Here is a 17,759-nt window from a genome sequence, read left to right as displayed (position 1 = left end):
ATTTCCACTTTCCTTAAGGCTGCCTTGGCCTCCAAAGTTAGTTGACGTGGAGAGGTTGGAGAAGGATTTCCTTGTAATATCTGAAATAAAGGACTTAACTCAGAAGTAGTTAACTTTAAGGATGGTCTTAGCCAGTTAATATCTCCTAATAGTTTTTGAAAATCATTAAGGGTACGTAACTCCTTAACTCTTATCTGAAGATTTTGAGGACGGATTGTACTCCCTTGAATTATCTGACCTAGATATTGAAAAGGAGATACCTTCTGAATTTTTTGAGGAGCTATACACAAACCCATTGTTGTAAGTGAGGTTTCTAACTGAGTAAAAATTTCTGAAAGTACTTCTGGATTAATATGAGCCAATAGTATATCATCCATAAAATGAATAATATATGCATCAGGGAAGCTATTTCTAATGGGATATATTGCCTGGTCAACATATTTTTGGCACAGTGTAGGGCTATTACGCATTCCCTGAGGAAGAACCTTCCAGCAGTATCTTTTAACAGGTTCCTTAAAATTAATTGTTGGGACAGTGAAAGCAAATTTTTCACAATCTTCAGGATGTAACCTTATAGAGAAAAAACAGTCTTTTAAATCTATTACCATCAAGCTATAATCTAAAGGAATGGCTGTGGGGGAGGGAAGTCCTGGCTGTAATGATCCCATAGGCTGAATTGCCTGGTTTATTGCCCTTAAATCCTGTAGTAATCTCCAATTTCCTGACTTTTTCTTAATAACAAAAATAGGTGTATTCCAAGGGCTAAGTGTTGGTTCAATATGACCAGCCAGAAGTTGTTCCTCAACTAATCTATGAATTATTTTAAGCTTTTCCCCTGAGATGGGCCACTGAGAAATCCAAATAGGCTCTTCTGTGAGCCACGTGATTTTTTCAGCTGTCTTAAGGATCGGGGAAGTACTCAGGGCCCCTAGTAAAAATTTTGGCCTGGAGTATTTCGTGGAGACTGGCTTGTAAACAGATATTCTTCCTGAAGGTTTTCCCTATCATCTCTAGGAGAATACCTCTGATTAACTTCTTCAACTGATCTTATAGAATTTGAAGTAACTAGTAACAGTCCCATTTTGGCTAATATATCTCTTCCCCATAGATTAGCTGGTAAAGACTCTAACACATAAGGTTTAAATACTCCACTGTTCCCATCAGAATCTTCCCAACGGAGATAGTTGGCACTTTGAGCAGGCTGTGAAATCTGTCCTATTCCTTCTAGGTTAGCTGATGCTGTATGTAAAGGCCATTGCCTGGGCCAAAACCGGCTGGACAATATTGAACTATCAGCTCCTGTGTCAATAATTCCTAGGAAATTTTTATTATTAATTCTAAGTTTTAATAAAGGGCGTTCTTGTCGTACTAATTGGGACCAATATACTCTGTCCGGCGGTTTAGAAACTGAATCTACCGGCAGGTGCCTTTCTGAGACACAAGGCAATAATATTAATTGAGCAAAAATATCCTTTGGGGTGAGTCTTAGGGCATAATTGGACCTTACAGTAACATATAATTGCCCCTTAAATTCTGAATCTATCACACCAGGTATTACTTCAATGGCTCCCTTTAAATTATTACGCCCAAAAATTAAACCTACAGTATTCTCAGGAAGCAGCCCGAAAATCCCAGTAGGGATTTGTGTTGGTCCCGTTTCAGGATCTAATTCAACTGTCTCTGAAGGTCCTAAGAAAACTGTCTGTGATCTTTGTCTCTGTCTCGGTAAAAATCGCGGACTGTCCTGGTCGGCGCTGCCAGTGACGTCACACTATGCGACCGTTCCTGGAATTCCCGGGCGCTCGCTAGGAGGAGATGCCGGCGGCAGCGAGAAAGCGGGCTGATCCGCGCAATTTGAATCCTCCGCATGGGGCTGCGACTTTAAGTTCACATTTCTAACCTTGGTCCCTAGTGCTTTTGTTTTCAAGGGAAAGGTAATTAACTTAGCCTCAGGCTGATTTTCCATTTGAATAGACTTAACAGCTCCTTGAATGGCTTTTATAAGGTCTTCAGGCGGCTGTGAATTCTGGCCCCTATTTTTAAAAAGACAAACTTTTTTCCTTCTTAATTTCTCCCAAGTAAGTAAATTTGGAGACTCTTGGTCACAAAACCAAGGACAATATCCACCTACAATCTTTAAGAATTGTAATAACTGAGTTTTCTTTATCTGTTTTCCTTTCTGATTAATTATACTGTCTAAAATAGTCAGATACATTTCCTTATCCGAAGAAGTAGAATTTCCCATTTTAAGTAAATTAACGTCTCTTTCCTTCAATATCTCCCGGTACTTTTGTGACCCAAATGTCACCTCTTCCTTATTTTTCTCTTTATTCCTTATCTTCCTTATTTTCTCTTTATCTCTTTATTCCTTATCTTCCTTTTTATTCTTTCCCTTAATCTTTTTAGCGCGCGCTCCCACTCAATCTAACTAATTCAGAATGCCCCACGTTGGGCGCCTATTCTACCACGCGGCATGCGCAGTGGTTTCATTAATGAGGTTCTGGCATTAAGTTAGTTAGAAGAGATCAAAATAAAACACACAGACAGTACCTTATTTTATATTGCTAGGTCCGAGACGGCTCTCCTCCCTGGTCCCCGCCTCAAGCCGCCCAGCAGGGCAGCGAGGATTACTCTGGGCTTGCAGGAGAGAGAGAGAGCAAACACGCTGGGGAGTAGCCTTTTATTTGGGGGGACAAGAGATTCAGGGGAGAATTCCATCCAATGAAGGTTGAGGGGGGCTGTACTCCAAGGTCAGGGTCAGTGATTGGGTCTCCAGGGTCAGTGGTTACGCACACCCCCACACGGATGGGCTCTCTCATCAGGAAAGGGTCGGGATAGCTCCGACACAGCCAGAGTGCCTCAGGCCCTTAACGGGAGTCACCCAATCACGTGTCAGAATGGCTCCCCACAGTGATGTTGGCCTCATAGAATGAATTTGGAAGAGCTCCCTCTTTTTCTATTTCCTGAAATAACTTGAAAAGTATTGGTATTAATTCTTCTTTAAAGGTTTTGTAAAACTCCGCTGTATACCCATCCGGTCCTGGGCTTTTCTTGGTTGGTAGTCTTTTGATGGCTTCTTCAATTTCATCCATTGATATTGGTCTGTTCAAATTGTGTGTATCCTCCTGACTCAGTCTGGGCAAATCATATGACTTAAGAAATTTATCGATGTCTTCACTATCTTCTATTTTATTGGAATATAGGTTTTCAAAATAATTTCTAATTGTCTTCTGTATTTCTGTAGCATCTGTTGTGATATTGCCTTTTTCATCCTGTATGTTAGTAATTTGAGTTCTCTCTCTTCTTCTCTTCGTTAGCATGGCTAAAGGTCTGTCGATCTTATTTATTTTTTCGAAGAACCAACTTTTAGTTTTGTTAATTTTTTCAATAGTTTCTTTTGTTTCAATTTCATTGATTTCCGCTCTGATTTTAATTATTTCTTGCCTTCTGCTACATTTGCTGTTGTTTTGCTCTTCCTTTTCTAGGGCTTTGAGATGAAGTGTGAGCTCATTTATTTGTTGTTTTTTTCTTTTTTTGAGGAATGACCACCAGGCAATGAATTTTCCTCTTAAAACTGCTTTCATTGTGTCCCATAGATTCCGATATGTTGTGTCTGTATTTTCATTTATCTCTAAGAATTTTTTGATTTCCTCCTTTATGTCTTCTGTAACCCATTGATCATTCAGTAACATATTGTTCATTTTCCATGTGATGTAGGATTTTTCCTTCCTTCTTTTGTCATTGATTTCCAGTTTCATTCCATTATGATCAGATAAAATGCATGGTATTATCTCCACCCCTTTATATTTACTGAGGGTTGCCCTATGGCATAATATATGGTCTATTTTTGAGAAGGATCCATGTGCTGCTGAGAAAAAAGTATATCCATTTGATGATGGTTGATATATTCTATATATGTCAGTTAAGTCTAGGTTATTGATTGTGATATTGAGTTCTATAGTTTCTTTATCCAACTTTTGTTTGGAGGATCTGTCCAATGGTGAGAGAGGTGTGTTGAAGTCACCCATAATTATTGTGTTGTGGTCTATTTGGTTCTTGAACTTGAGGAGAATTTGTTTTATGAATGTCACAGCACCATTATTTGGTGCATAAATATTGATAATTGTTATGTCTTGTTGGTGAATGGTTCCTTTTAACAGTATATAATGTCCTTCCTTATCCCTTTTGATTAACTTAGTCTTGAAGTCGATTTAATTCGATATGAGGATGGCCACCCCTGCTTGCTTATGAGGACCGTGTGCGTGGTATATTTTTTCCCATCTTTTTCACCTTCAGCCTGTGTATGTCTTTTCCAATCAGATGTGTCTCCTGGAGGCAGCATATTGTTGGATTTGTTTTTTTAATCCATGATACCAGCCTATGTCGCTTTATTGGAGAGTTTAAGCCATTAACATTCAGAGTTACTATTGATATATGGTTTGTACTTCCATCCATGTTTGATTGTTTATCCTTTTTTAAAAAAAATTAGTTTGTTTCTCCATGATTATCTTTGCCCTCGCCCTCTGTCTTTACTGAGGCACTTCCCACTGATGGTTTTGGTTATTGTTTTTCATTTCTTCCTCGTGTAGTGTTTTGCTCAAAATGCTTTGCAATGCTGGTTTTCTGGCTGCAAATTCTTTTAACTTTTGTTTATCATGAAAGATTTTTATTTCGTTGTCATACCTGAAGCTTAATTTTGCTGGATACAGAATTCTTGGTTGGCATCCATGTTTTTCAGTGTTTGAAATACATTGTTCCATGACCTTCTTGCTTTCAGTGTCTGTGATGAAAAATCCATTGTTAACCTTATTGGTTTACCCCTGAATGTAATCTGTCTCCTTTCTCTTGTAGCTTTTAATATTTTCTCTTTGTTCCGTATATTGGATATCTTCATAACAATGTGTCTTGGCGTTGGTCTACTGTGATTTTGTGTGCTCGGTGTCCTGTATGCATCTTCAATTTGTATATCTGTTTCCTTTTTTATTTCTGGAAAGTTTTCTGTAATTATTTCATTCAGCTGGTTACTCATTCCCTTGGTTTGAATCTCTGTACCTTCTTCTATCCCGATGACTCGTAAGTTTGGTTTTTTTATGTTATCCCATAACTCTTAGAGTTTTTCTCGTGATTTTTTACCAGCCTTTCTGAGTTGGCTAGACTCTTTTCAAGATGATATATTTTTTCTTCATTATCTGACGTTCTGGCTTCTACTTGCTCCACCCTGTTAGTGATACTCTCAATTGAGTTTTTAATTTGGTTTATCGTTTCCTTCATTTCTAGAATTATTGTTTGATTATTTTTTATAATCTCTATCTCCTGATAAAGATGCTTAACTTCTTCTTTTATCTGTTTATGTAATTCATTCTCAATGTGTTCTTTTGCTGCTTGAATTTGCTGTCTTGTATCCTCTTTAAGGTTCCATTCCATCTGTCTAAGGTGCTCCTGGAGTTCTTTATATGACCATTTTTCTGATGACTCTAGGTCCTCCTGAATATTTAGGCTGTCCTGCATTGTTTGTACTCCTTTTCTTCCTTGCTTTTTGAAGCTGCTCATGTTACTTCTTGTTCTGTTTGACTGCTGAGTTACTGTTTACTCCTATAAATTTATTAGATGCTTGGGAGGAAAGGTATTAGAAGGGAAGGGAAGAAGTCACTGTAGCCGCAGGTTTCAATGAAGTTATCTCCTCCGCCGCAGTCTGATGACGTCAGTTCTCTGCCGTGGTGGTGTCTCTTGCAAATGGCGACAGTTCGTTTCCCTTTGCCGGGCGACCAATGCAACGGGTGGGTCCTTACTGTCTCTTCCAAGCCTGTTTCAAACCTATGGCCACTACCTATGAAGGCTCGGTAGGCATATACCTCCGTAGGATGAGAAGGGCTGACCAGTTGTTTCAGCCGGATGGATTAATGCTGAGTCACAGCTGTTTGTCTTTGGGAAGCAGGCGAACGGGAGTTTTAATTCAGCCGATCCGGGCTCAGTGTGTGTTTTGAGAGGCCCAGACTGTTCGCCCCAGATCCACGTCAGCTCAGCATTGCCTAGTGATCCTGAGCAAACAGATTTAGGTTGTTTACGACTCCCTATGCCCGCACAGCTGAAGAGGTCAGAGACTTGATCTCTCCACGCCCGCCGCCATGTTGGAATCTATATCGAAAACACTTCTTCTGCCCTCCGGCCGCGTTCGCATGAGTCGCCGCCGCTGCTGCGGCTCGGGACGGTGGGGAGGGGGCGCGGAGCTGAGGCAACGTCCTCGGGGCCCTCTCCCTCCTCCACCTCCTCAGCGCTGGGCGCGAGGCGGTAGCGACGACCCCAAAGCTTGTTTATAAAGATAAATTTTATGATTCTTTCCTCCCTCTTAGATAGGCTTATATTGGGGCCATTTTAGACCATTACAATAGCAGCAAATAGAAGGGAAAAGAGAATAAAGGCTTCTTTGACAATTCCAGTGTGACTGACCAAAGACTGTCTTCTTTTCAGCCAGAAGAAAAGTGTCGGATGAACTCTCAGGCCCATTCTTTTCTCTTTCCTGTCCAGTGTCTTATATATGTATTCAGTTGGCATTTTTATAAATGTTATTTTCTTCAGAGAGAGATAAAAAATGACACATTGACTTGGTTCTAACACTTTTCTTTAATATATTTAAAGGAGGCAATAGTAAGGCCCATTTGTGTTACTGCTATAATCCCAGAATCAACTGAGCTGGGAAAACCAGAGATTCTCAGTTAGTACTTGTTGACCAACTAGGTGAATTTCCATTCTGATTATAGATTTAATTTCTACAAAGGTTGCATGTGGAAAGCACATCCAAATTAATTGGAAAATACTGACATTCGTTTCCTTTGGTTCCCATTTGTCTTCAATGAATTAATTATTTAACAAGTGCTTGTTGGAAATGCATCTCAATTAATTAGAGGTAGTAAGTTCGAATCAGAAAAGAAAGAAGTCAAATTCTGGCTGGAATATTTATTACCTATGTGACTTTTACAATGAACTCAGGGCTTCCAGGATCAGGTTTCTCATTATTTTTTTTCAAATACATCCATATTTTATTTGGGGCAAAATGAAATCAGAACATATTACCACCCAATTTCTTTACCATTCTTTAACTCAAATGGCTGTTGACCTTCTTGAAAAAATCAAATCTACCTTCACAAAGTAAAATTTGCCAACATAAGATGTTATTTTAAAAAAAATCCATGTTTCTAAAACTAAAAAAAAACTATTTCAAAATAATATTCCAAAACTATTTTAGGTCAGGAGTTGGAAAACTTCTTTTTTTTTATTGATTGTTCAAAACATTACAGAGCTCATGATATATCATCGTTCATACATTAGACTCAATTGGGTTTTGAACTCCCATTTTTACCCCAAATACAGATTGCAGAATCACAACTGTTACATACTCACATTATTACATAATGGCATATTAGTGACTGTTGTATTCTGCTACCTTTCCTATCCCCTACTATCCCCCCTCCCCTCCCCTTCCCTCCCATCTTCCCTCTCTACCTCCTCTGCTGTTGTTCAATTCTCTCCCTTTTTCCCCCTCCCCTTGCCCCTCATAACCTCTTATAATTTTGTGTATCATTGAAGGTCTCCTACCATTTCCATATGCTTTCCCTTCTCTCTCCCTTTCTCTACCCCCATTCGTCTTTGTTTACTATTAGTCTTTTCCTCATGTTCTTCCTTCCTGTTCTGTTCTTAGTTGCTCTCTTTATATCAAAGAAGACATTTGGCATTTGTTTTTTAGGGCTTGGCTAGCTTCACTTAGCATAATCTGCTTTAATGCCATCCATTTCCCTGAAAATTCTATGATTTTGTCATTTCTTAGTGCTGCATAATACTCCATTGAGTATAGATGCCACATTTTTTTTATCCATTCATCTATTGAAGGGCATCTAGGTTGGTTCCACAGTCTAGCTATTGTGAATTGTGCCGCTATGATCATTGATGTGGCAGTATCCCTATAGTACGCTCTTTTAAGTTCCTCAGGGAATAGTCTGAGAAGGGTGATAGCTGGGTCAAATGGTGGATCCATTCCCAGCTTTCCCAGGAATCTCCATACTGCTTTCCAAATTGGCCTCACCATTTTTCAGTCCCACCAGCAGTGTACAAGTGTACCGTTTTCCCCACATCCCCGCCAACACTTATTGTTGTTTGACTTCATAATGGCTGCCAATCTTACTGGAGTGAGATGGTATCTTAGGGTGGTTTTGATTTGCATTTCTCTGACTGCTAGAGATGGTGAACATTTTTTCATGTACTTGTTGATTGATTGTATGTCCTCCTCTGAGAAGTGTCTGTTCAGGTCCTTGGCCCATTTGTTGATTGGGTTGTTTTTTATCTTATTGTTTAATTTTTTTAGTTCTTTGTACATTCTGGATATTAGGGCTCTATCTGAGGTGTGAGGGGTAAAAATTTGTTCCCATGATGTAGGCTCTCTATTTACCTCTTTTATTGTTTCTCTTGCTGAGAAAAAACATTTAAGTTTAAGTAAGTCCCATTTGTTTATTCTTGTTATTAACTCTTGGGCTATGGGCGTCCTATTAAGGAATTTGGAGCCTGACCCCACAATATGTAGATCGGAGCCAACTTTTTCTTCTATCAGACGCAGAGTCTCTGATTTGATATCTACTTCCTTGATCCATTTTGAGTTAACTTTTGTGGATGGCGAGAGAAAGGGATTCAATTTCATTTTGTTGCATATGGATTTCCAATTTTCCCAGCACCATTTGTTGAAGATGCTATCCTTCCTCCATTGCATGTTTTTAGCTCCTTTATCAAATATAAGATAGTTGTAACTTTGTGGATTAGTCTCTGTGTCCTCTATTCTGTACCATTGGTCCACCTGCCTGTTTTGGTACCAGTACCATGCTGTTTTTGTTACTATTGCTTTGTAGTACAGTTTGAACTCTGGTATCGCTATACCTCCAGATTCACTCTTCCTGCTTAGAATTGCTTTTGCTATTCTGGGTCTTTGTCTTTCCATATGAATTTCATGATTGCTTTATCTATTTCAACAAGAAATGCCGTTGGGATTTTGATTGGCATCGCATTAAACCTGTAGAGAACTTTGGGTAATATCGCCATTTTGATGATGTTAGTTCTGCCTATCCATGAACAGGGTACATTTTTCCATCTTCTAAGATCTTCTTCTATCTCTCTCTTTAGGGTTCTGTAGTTTTCATTGTATAGATCTTTCACCTCTTTTGTTAGGTTGATTCCTAAGTATCTTATTTTCTTTGAGGATATTGTGAATGGAGTGGTTTTCCTTATTTCCATTTCAGAGGTTTTGTTGATGATATACAGAAATGCCTTTGATTTATGCGTGTTGATTTTATAACCTGCTACTTTGCTGAATTCATTTATTAACTCTAGCAGCTTCTTTGTAGACCCTTTTGGGTCTGTTAGGTATATTATCATGTCATCCACAAATAGCGATAATTTAATTTCTTCTTTTCCTATTTTTATGCCTTTAATTTCTTTTGTCTGTCTAATTGCTCTGGCTAGTACTTCGAGAACTAAATTGAATAGAAGTGGTGATAGAGGGCATCCCTGTCTTGTTCCAGATTTTAGAGGGAATGCCTTCAGTTTTTCTCCATTTAGGATGATGCTAGCCTGAGGTTTAGCATATATAGCTTTTACAATGTTGAGGTAAGTTCCTGTTATCCCTAGTTTTTCTAGTGTTTTGAACATAAAGGGATGCTGTGCTTTGTCAAATGCTTTTTCTGCATCTATCGAGATGATCATATGGTTCTTGTCTTTAAGTCTGTTGATGTGGTGAATAGCATTTATTGATTTCCGTATATTGAACCAGCCTTGCATCCCAGGGATGAATCCTACTTGATCATGGTGCACAAGTTTTTTGATATGTTTTTGTATTCGATTTGCCAGAATTTTATTGAGAATTTTTGCATCCAAGTTCATTAGAGATATTGGTCTGTAGTTTTCTTTCTTTGAAGTGTCTTTGTCTGGTTTTGGGATCAGAGTGATGTTGGCCTCATAGAATGAATTTGGAAGAGCTCCTTATTTTTCTATTTCTTGAAATAGCTTGAAAAGTATTGGTATTAATGCTTTTTTGAAGGTTTTGTAGAACTCTGCTGTATACCCATCCAGTCCAGGGCTTTTCTTGGTTGTTAGTCTTTTGATGGCTTCTTCTATTTCTTCCTTTGCTATTGGTCTGTTTAAATTGTGTGTGTCTTCCTGTCTCAATCTGGGCAGATCATATGCCTTAAGAAATTTATTGATATCTTCACTATCTTCTATTTTATTGGAATATAGGGTTTCAAAATACTTTCTAATTATCTTCTGTATTTCTGTAGTGTCTGTTTTGATATTGCCTTTTTCATCCCGTATGTTGGTAATTTGAGTTCTCTCTCTTCTTCTCTTCGTTAGCATGGATAAGGGCCTGTCTATCTTATTTATTTTTTCAAAGAACCAACTTTTAGTTTTATCAATTTTTTCAATTTTTTTGTTTCAATTTCGTTGATTTCTGCTCTAATTTTAATTATTTCTTGTCTTCTACTACATTTGCTGTTGTTTTGCTCTTCCTTTTCTAGGTTTTTGAGGTGTAGTGTGAGTTCATTTATTTGTTGGTTATTTCTTTTTTTGAGGAAAGAACTCCAAGAAATGAATTTTCCTCTTAAAACTGCTTTCATTATGTCCCATAGATTCTGGTATGTTGTGTCTGTATTATCATTTGTCTCTAAGAATTTTTTCATCTCCTCCTTTATGTCTTCTGTAACCCATTTATCATTCAGTAACATATTGTTCATTTTCCATGTGATGTAGGATTTTCCCTTCCTTCTTTTATCATTGATTTCCAATTTCATTCCATTGTGATCAGATATGGTGCATGGTATTATCTCCATGCCTTTATACTTACTAAGCATTGCCTTATGGCATAATATATGGTCTATCTTTGAGTAGGATCCATGTGCTGCTGAGAAGAACGTGTATCCACTTGATGATGGTTGATATATTCTATATATGTCAGTTAAGTCTAGGTTATTGATTGTGCTGTTGAGTTCTATAGTTTCTTTATTCAGTTTTTGTCTAGAGGATCTGTCTAATGGCGAGAGCAGTGTGTTGAAGTCACCCATAATTATTGTGTTGTGGTCTATTTGACTCTTAAACTTGAGGAGAGTTTGTTTTATGAATGTTGCAGCTCCATTGTTTGGTGCATACAAGTTGATAATTGTTATGTCTTGTTGGTGGATGGTTCCTTTTAACAGGATATAGTGTCCTTCTTTATCCTTCTTGATTGACTTAGGTTTAAAGTTGATTTTATTCGATATGAGTATGGCCACTCCTGCTTGCTTCCGAGGGCCATGTGAGTGGTATGATTTTTCCCAACCTTTTACCTTCAGCCTGTGTATGTCTTTTCCTATCATATGAGTCTCTTGAAGGCAGCATATTGTTGGATTTGTTTTTTTGATCCAGGTTACTAGCCTATGTCTCTTGATTGGTGAGTTTAGGCCATTAACATTTAAGGTTACAATTGAGATATGATTTGTACTTCCAGTCATGCTTCTTTATTTATTTATTTTAGTTTGGCTGGTTTTACTTTTTGGTTATTTTCCTCCCCCTTTATTGAGACATCTCCTGCTGTTAGTTTTGGGCACTATGTTTCAATTCCTCTTCTTGTAGTATTTTGCTCAAAATGCTTTGCAGTGCTGGTTTTCTTGCTGCGAATTCTTTTAGCTTTTGTTTATCGTGAGAGATTTTAATTTCATTGTCAAATCTGAAGCTTAATTTTGCTGGATACAGTATTCTTGGTTGGAATCCATTATTTTTCAGCGTTTGAAATACATTGTTCCAGGATCTTCTCGCTTTCAAAGTCTGTGATAAGGAATCAGTCATTAACCTAATTGGTTTACCCCTGAATGTAATCTGCCTCTTTTCTCTCGTAGCTTTTAATATTCTCTCCTTGTTCTGTACGTTGGCTATCTTCATAATTATATGTCTTGGAGTTGGTCTATTATGGTTTTGAATGTTTGGGGTCCTGTAGGCTTCCAGGATTTGGCAATCCATTTCATCTTTCATCTCTGGGAAGTTTTCTAGAATTATTTCATTTAATATGCTGTCCATTCCTTTGGTTTGAGTCTCTGTGCCTTCTTCTATCCCGATGACCCTCAAATTTGGTTTTTTTATGACATCCCATTCTCTTGAATAGATTGCTCATGGGATTTAAGCATCTTTTCTGTGTTGACTATATTCTTTTCAAGTTGATAAACCTTGTCTTCATTATCTGATGTTCTGACTTCTACTTGATCAAGTCTGTTTGTAATATTCTCATTTGAGTTTTTAATTTGGTTTATATTTTCCTGCAATTCTAGGATTATTGTTTGATTATTTTTTTAAGATCTCTAGCTCCTGGTAGAGCTCGTTCTTTGCCATTTGAATTTGTTTGTTTAATTCGTTTTCAAAATATACTTTTATTGCTTGGACTTGCTGTCTCATGTCTTCCCTAATATTCCTTTCCATTCGAGTTAGGAAGGCCTTGAGTTCATTCCCTATCCCTGCTTCTGATGTTTCTATGTCCTCTTGTAGAATTAAGTTGTCCTGTATTGTTTGTACTCCTTTTTTCCCTTGTTGTCCACGTTACTTTCCAGCTCTATTTGATTGCCGTGTTTCTGCTCTCTTCTATAGATTTGTTTTGGTTCTGTATTACTCTGTTGTTTCTTGTTTGTGTTGTTAAACTGTGCCTGCTAACGTGGATTCTGCTGGGAAGGAATTCCGATGGCCGAGCTCCAGTGATGTCACTACTCTGCTATGACGGGTCCCAGGCTCCTTGCCGGGGTGCCCTAATGGGGCTGTGTGACTGGACTGTCTCTGTTTGGTTTCAGCTCCCCGTCGAGGCAGGCGGGCAGTCTCCAGCCGCCCAGTATCTCAGGCAGCGGGCGGGTGATCGGTCGCCTGCGGGGGAGTGGACTTCAGCCGCCCAGTCGCGCGGGCAGCGGGCCAGCTGTCACCGGTGGGCGGGCAATCTCTAGGCACCCTGTCCTGCGGTCGGTAGCCAGCGGGCGGGCATTCTCCTACCACCCAGTTACGCGGGCAGTGGGTGAACTGTCGCTGGCGGGCCTGCGGTTTCCAGCCGCCCAGTCGCGAGGGCCTGGCCTCTAGTCCCGTAGTTTCTCCTGCTAGTCTTGGTTTCTCCTGCTAGACCAGATTTCCCGAGTGATGGCTCTCAGCAGTTCAAACTGTACTCTGGACCTGCCGTTTGTTGGGTGTGGAGGGTGTCTATTGGGAACCCCGGCACTCTATTGTTTTGTTCCTGTTGTAAGGGATAGAACTGTACCGCTTCCTTCCCCCTCTGAAATCCCGTACTCAGCCCGGGGGTCAGTGCGGGCTCATCCAGCAGGATTCCACAGAATTGCAGCCACTTTTCTCCCTGCTTGCTAATTAATTACTTCTCTGTGGCCGGGTGAATCAGTCAACCTGGATCCCGGGGTCGCACAATTGGCTATTGGGATCCCTGGCACTCTATCGTTTTGATTTTTTCTGCTTGCCCCTCCCCCAGCGCTGGTTAGACAGGTTTCGTTTTGGCTGCTGATGGGAGGGGGAGTTGAAGGTCAGGTGTCTCTAGTTTTCCCCTAGTCTTTATGCGGGCTCACTCTGATACTCCCTCCCCCGGAAAGCCTAGGAGAGCCTAGAAGACACAGACCTGTTTTATTGTTGCAGTCTGTCGGAGAGTGGCGGTGGATACTTCAGCTCTCCAAGATGGTGGCCGCTGATTGCCTTGGAGGAGTTTCCGTTGTGGGGGACGGGACTGTATCGCTTCCTTCCCCGTCTGAAATCCCGTACTCAGCCCGGGGGTCAGTGCGGGCTTGGCCGGCGGGGTTCCACCGAATGGCAGCCACTTTCCTCCCTGCTTGCTAATTAATTGCTTCTCCGCAGCGTCTCGCCTTCTGTAGCCGCGGGGCAGGCCGGGGGAATCCGTCAGCCCGGATCCCTGGGGTCGCACAATTGCCTATTGAGATCCCCGGCCCAGGTTTCTCATTATTAAAATGGGATGAAAATTCTTATCATCAGAGGTTTTGTAAGACTAAAGTAATAACATACACAATGTGTAGCACCTGGCTCTGAGGAATGGTTCCTAACAATATGGTCAATGGTGTGGAGCTGTGTTAGGATCCAGACAAGCCCCTCAAGATGTTTGCAAATCAATGCTTGGAAAGAAGATGCTGACATGGATAATTATGCTGCAAAGAAAGGCTTAACAATATTGCAACCAAGACACACACCAAAAGATTAGATGGCTGTTTTAAAAATATACATTGTATAATTATTCTTGCCAACAGATCAGGAGATGGCAGCCATTGTAAAGATGTTCAACACAGGCACCAATCCTCACACAGTGAGCACACCGCACCACAGGGAGGGTTCAGCCAGGAGGCAGAGAGATTGGAGAAGATGTGGGCAGGAGTCCTGATGGTGGTTTCCAAGAGAAGGGACAGAGGAGATAGGGTAAGGAGGTTAAAGACTGATGATTTTGAAAAATTTCAGTGGGCTTTGAGATCTAGGGGCACCTCTGTTAATTCCTCTTCTTGGGGTGAGTAAAGCAGAGAGGAATAGAGGCCCAGAGTACTATAGAGCAGAGTAACGGTTCTGCGGCTGGGCTCTGGGCTGGTTGGTTTTTACATGAAAGGCACACTCATGGGTGGGTTGTTGCCACCTTTAGGAATTTTTATTTAATCACTTGGTGTGATTTTGACTTTCTGGCTGGACTCTGAACTGATTTGGCACCATAAAATATTATAAAGCTTTCAATTAAGTAGATCTTTCAGTTTTTAAATATGGACCTCTCAGTGTCAAATGAAGTATCTTTGAGGAGCAAGGCCAAGACCCATCCAAAAGAAATACAGCATCACACACAGAGAAAGCTTCTCCCTTCTAACCTCTGAAAACTTTGGTACTTTCTGGCTGGAAATTACCCTGGGAGGGGCATTCTCCTCAGGGCCAGCAAGGATCCAAAAGGTCTAAGTATCAAAAATATGGAGTAAAAAGACATGATTCAGGTAATGGTCTGGAACACAGGAGACACAGAAGTGGCCAAGTCCAAGTCTTCTCAGGTCCAAAGGTGCTCAACCCACAGGTCCTACCACTGCACCCTGTTTGCTTCTCCGTAACACCTACCATGGGTTATTCAGTGTACTTGTTTACTTGCTTATTGTCTGTTTATGTCATTAAATTACCAGCTCCAAGAAGGCAGCGAATTTGCACGTCCGATATGGTGCTCTAGTTCTAACTCCTGGCATAGTGTTTGGCACACACAGACATTCAGTCAGTACACATTTGTTGAATAACTGAGTACCAACAACAGTGCTGGATGGATGTTTGTGTGATCTGAGGGTGTCCATACTCACCTTTGTTCACACATGTGAAAGTGTGTGGATACCTGTGGGTGTTTTGAGTGTGAGTGCATTTTGAGTGAAGTAACCACCAGCAGTCTGTTTGCATAGAGGTCTATGGAGCCTCCTGGGAAAGAACTCACCCTCCAGGACCAACAGAGAAACTTGAGACCGTGTAAACTGCTCAGAGGTCAGAAGGGAGAAGCAATTCTCTGTGCTGTATTTCTCTTGGTCCTGCTCCTCATGGATTCACAATTTATCACTCATGAGACAGAAATCTATATTCAAAAACTGAAAGATCTACTTTAATTGAAAGTGGTATAATATTTTGTGATGCTGAATCAGTTCAGAGTCCAGCCAGAAAGTCAAAACCATTCCAAGTAACCAAAGAGAAAGAAGATAATATGGAAGAGAATTTACAGGGTGCTAAGAATACAGTTAAAGTGACCAAAGGGGAGAGAAGTTGGCCCCAAGAAATGTGGGAAGATTCTACTGCTTCCAGACCAGTATAGCATTTTACTCCTGCTCCTCTTCCAGGAGGAGGGCACGCAGGAGCTGGGGTTCTGCAGTAGAAACTGAATAATTGTAGTCTGCTGTCTGCTGGCATAGAGGAAACATAGAGGAAGGTGCTGGAGGCTTGGAGAAAGTGCAGTAATTCCCCAGGATGTTTCCTGAGTGACAGAGAGAGAGAGAGAGAGAGAGAGAGAGAGAGAGAGAGAGAGAGAGAGAGAGACCTGGCCTTTCCCTTTCTCTTTGCCTCCAATCTTCTACCAGTCGACCAGTGCCTTCCACCAGCTGAACTTCATTCCAGCAAGGAAGCTGGGAATTATAATTTGGAAAATGCTGCTTTCTTTTCCTTTCCTTTCCTCCCTCCCTCCTATCCTTTCTTCCTTCCTTTGTTCTATTTATTTCCTCTTTTGATAAGGTCATGCTAAGTTTGCCTAAGCTGGTATCAAATTTGTGAGCTCAAGTGATCCTTCTACCTCAGACTTAAAGGTGCTGGCATTAGTCATTCACCAATGGGCCCAGCTGGAAAACTCCACTTTCTGTGATACAGAGGAGGGTAGGGAAGTCCAGGGGAAAAGCAAATGAGCAGATGGCAGCCCTGACAAGGGCAGTGCTGGTTTAGTGTACCAGAGTCAGGGATGGCATCAAGTTTTCTACCATTTCACCACATGACCTGGGCCTTTGGAGAGCTGGCACATCTACATCACTGACATAGCTGGGATAGGCCAGAGAGAGCAGTATCTGGCAGAGAAAAACAGTGGGTATTTCAGGATTGAGTATGCATCACAGTAATCCATGGTCTCTTTCATGCAATGTATAAAGCAGCATAAAGTTAAATAAATGGCAGTTTCAATTTATAACTCATAGGAATTAATAACAGGTGACATTAAACATTAACCTTGGTTTGGTGCAGCTACATGCTCATCTGTATAATTTTATTAAATCCTAATAATAATATATGCCCTCAGATGGGGGTAAGTTAGATTCCAACTTCTAAGCTTATACATTAAGAGACTAACACTATAGTGTGCCTCCTCAAAATTTTCTGGGTTCCTCTCTATTTTGGGGGATGGCTGGAGCCAACAGGGCCACTTAGCCAAGGGGTTCTGAACTGGTACTTGGGACCACATGAGCTCTGTTTTCTGTTTTTTTCCTTTAACATATCGTCTTCCCCTCTTCCTTGTGTTTAAGCTCAACAGATTCCCAAAGAAGTACATGTGCTTACTTACAGATGAAGTCATCCTGGGATCCCATGCAGTACCTAGTTCCAGAGGTCAGAAGGGAGAAGCAATTCTCTGTGTGTAATTAGGAAACAGACTGCTCCCACAGCCACTGGTGTAAATATGTCTGTGTACACACACACACACACACACACACACACACCATACGTATCATTGCATAGGATTAGACTGCTTGAATGCTCCCAAAATGCATATCTTGGGTGACTCATATAATTTGTTTAGGCAGGGTCTAGCACAAACCCATTTTTTTCCAGGTTCGTACATCTCAGATTTTAAATGTCTAATCCAGTGTGATACAAATAACAAAAACAGAATCCTAGGTTTGTAAAAAGGCAGTTTGATTTTTAGATCCCGAGCCTATTGTTCTGTGTGAGCACATTGAGAAGAAACACCCTGAAGATTCCCCAGCTAATCAGAGGATACTGGAAAGATCAGGGATCTGGTGATGTTGGTATAGTAGATGTGTGATGTGGATGAACTGATGAATTCCAGAGAAACAACAAAAATGTCATTAAGCTGACTCTGTAATGGGGCCAAGGTGGCCTCCTGATTGCTTCCACAGCAAGGAAGCAGGTAATGGGATTCTCTAAACTTTAAATGCCTAGAAAAAATGGAGGAATATGTAGAGATCTGGAAGAAAACACTTCTTTCCCGTTCTTCCTGTAGA

Source organism: Spermophilus citellus (assembly GCF_964194105.1).
Source record: "Spermophilus citellus genome assembly, chromosome: 1".
Lineage (NCBI taxonomy): Eukaryota > Metazoa > Chordata > Mammalia > Rodentia > Sciuridae > Spermophilus > Spermophilus citellus.
The sequence above is the reverse complement of the archived record's forward strand: the minus strand, read 5'-3'. Positions refer to the sequence as shown.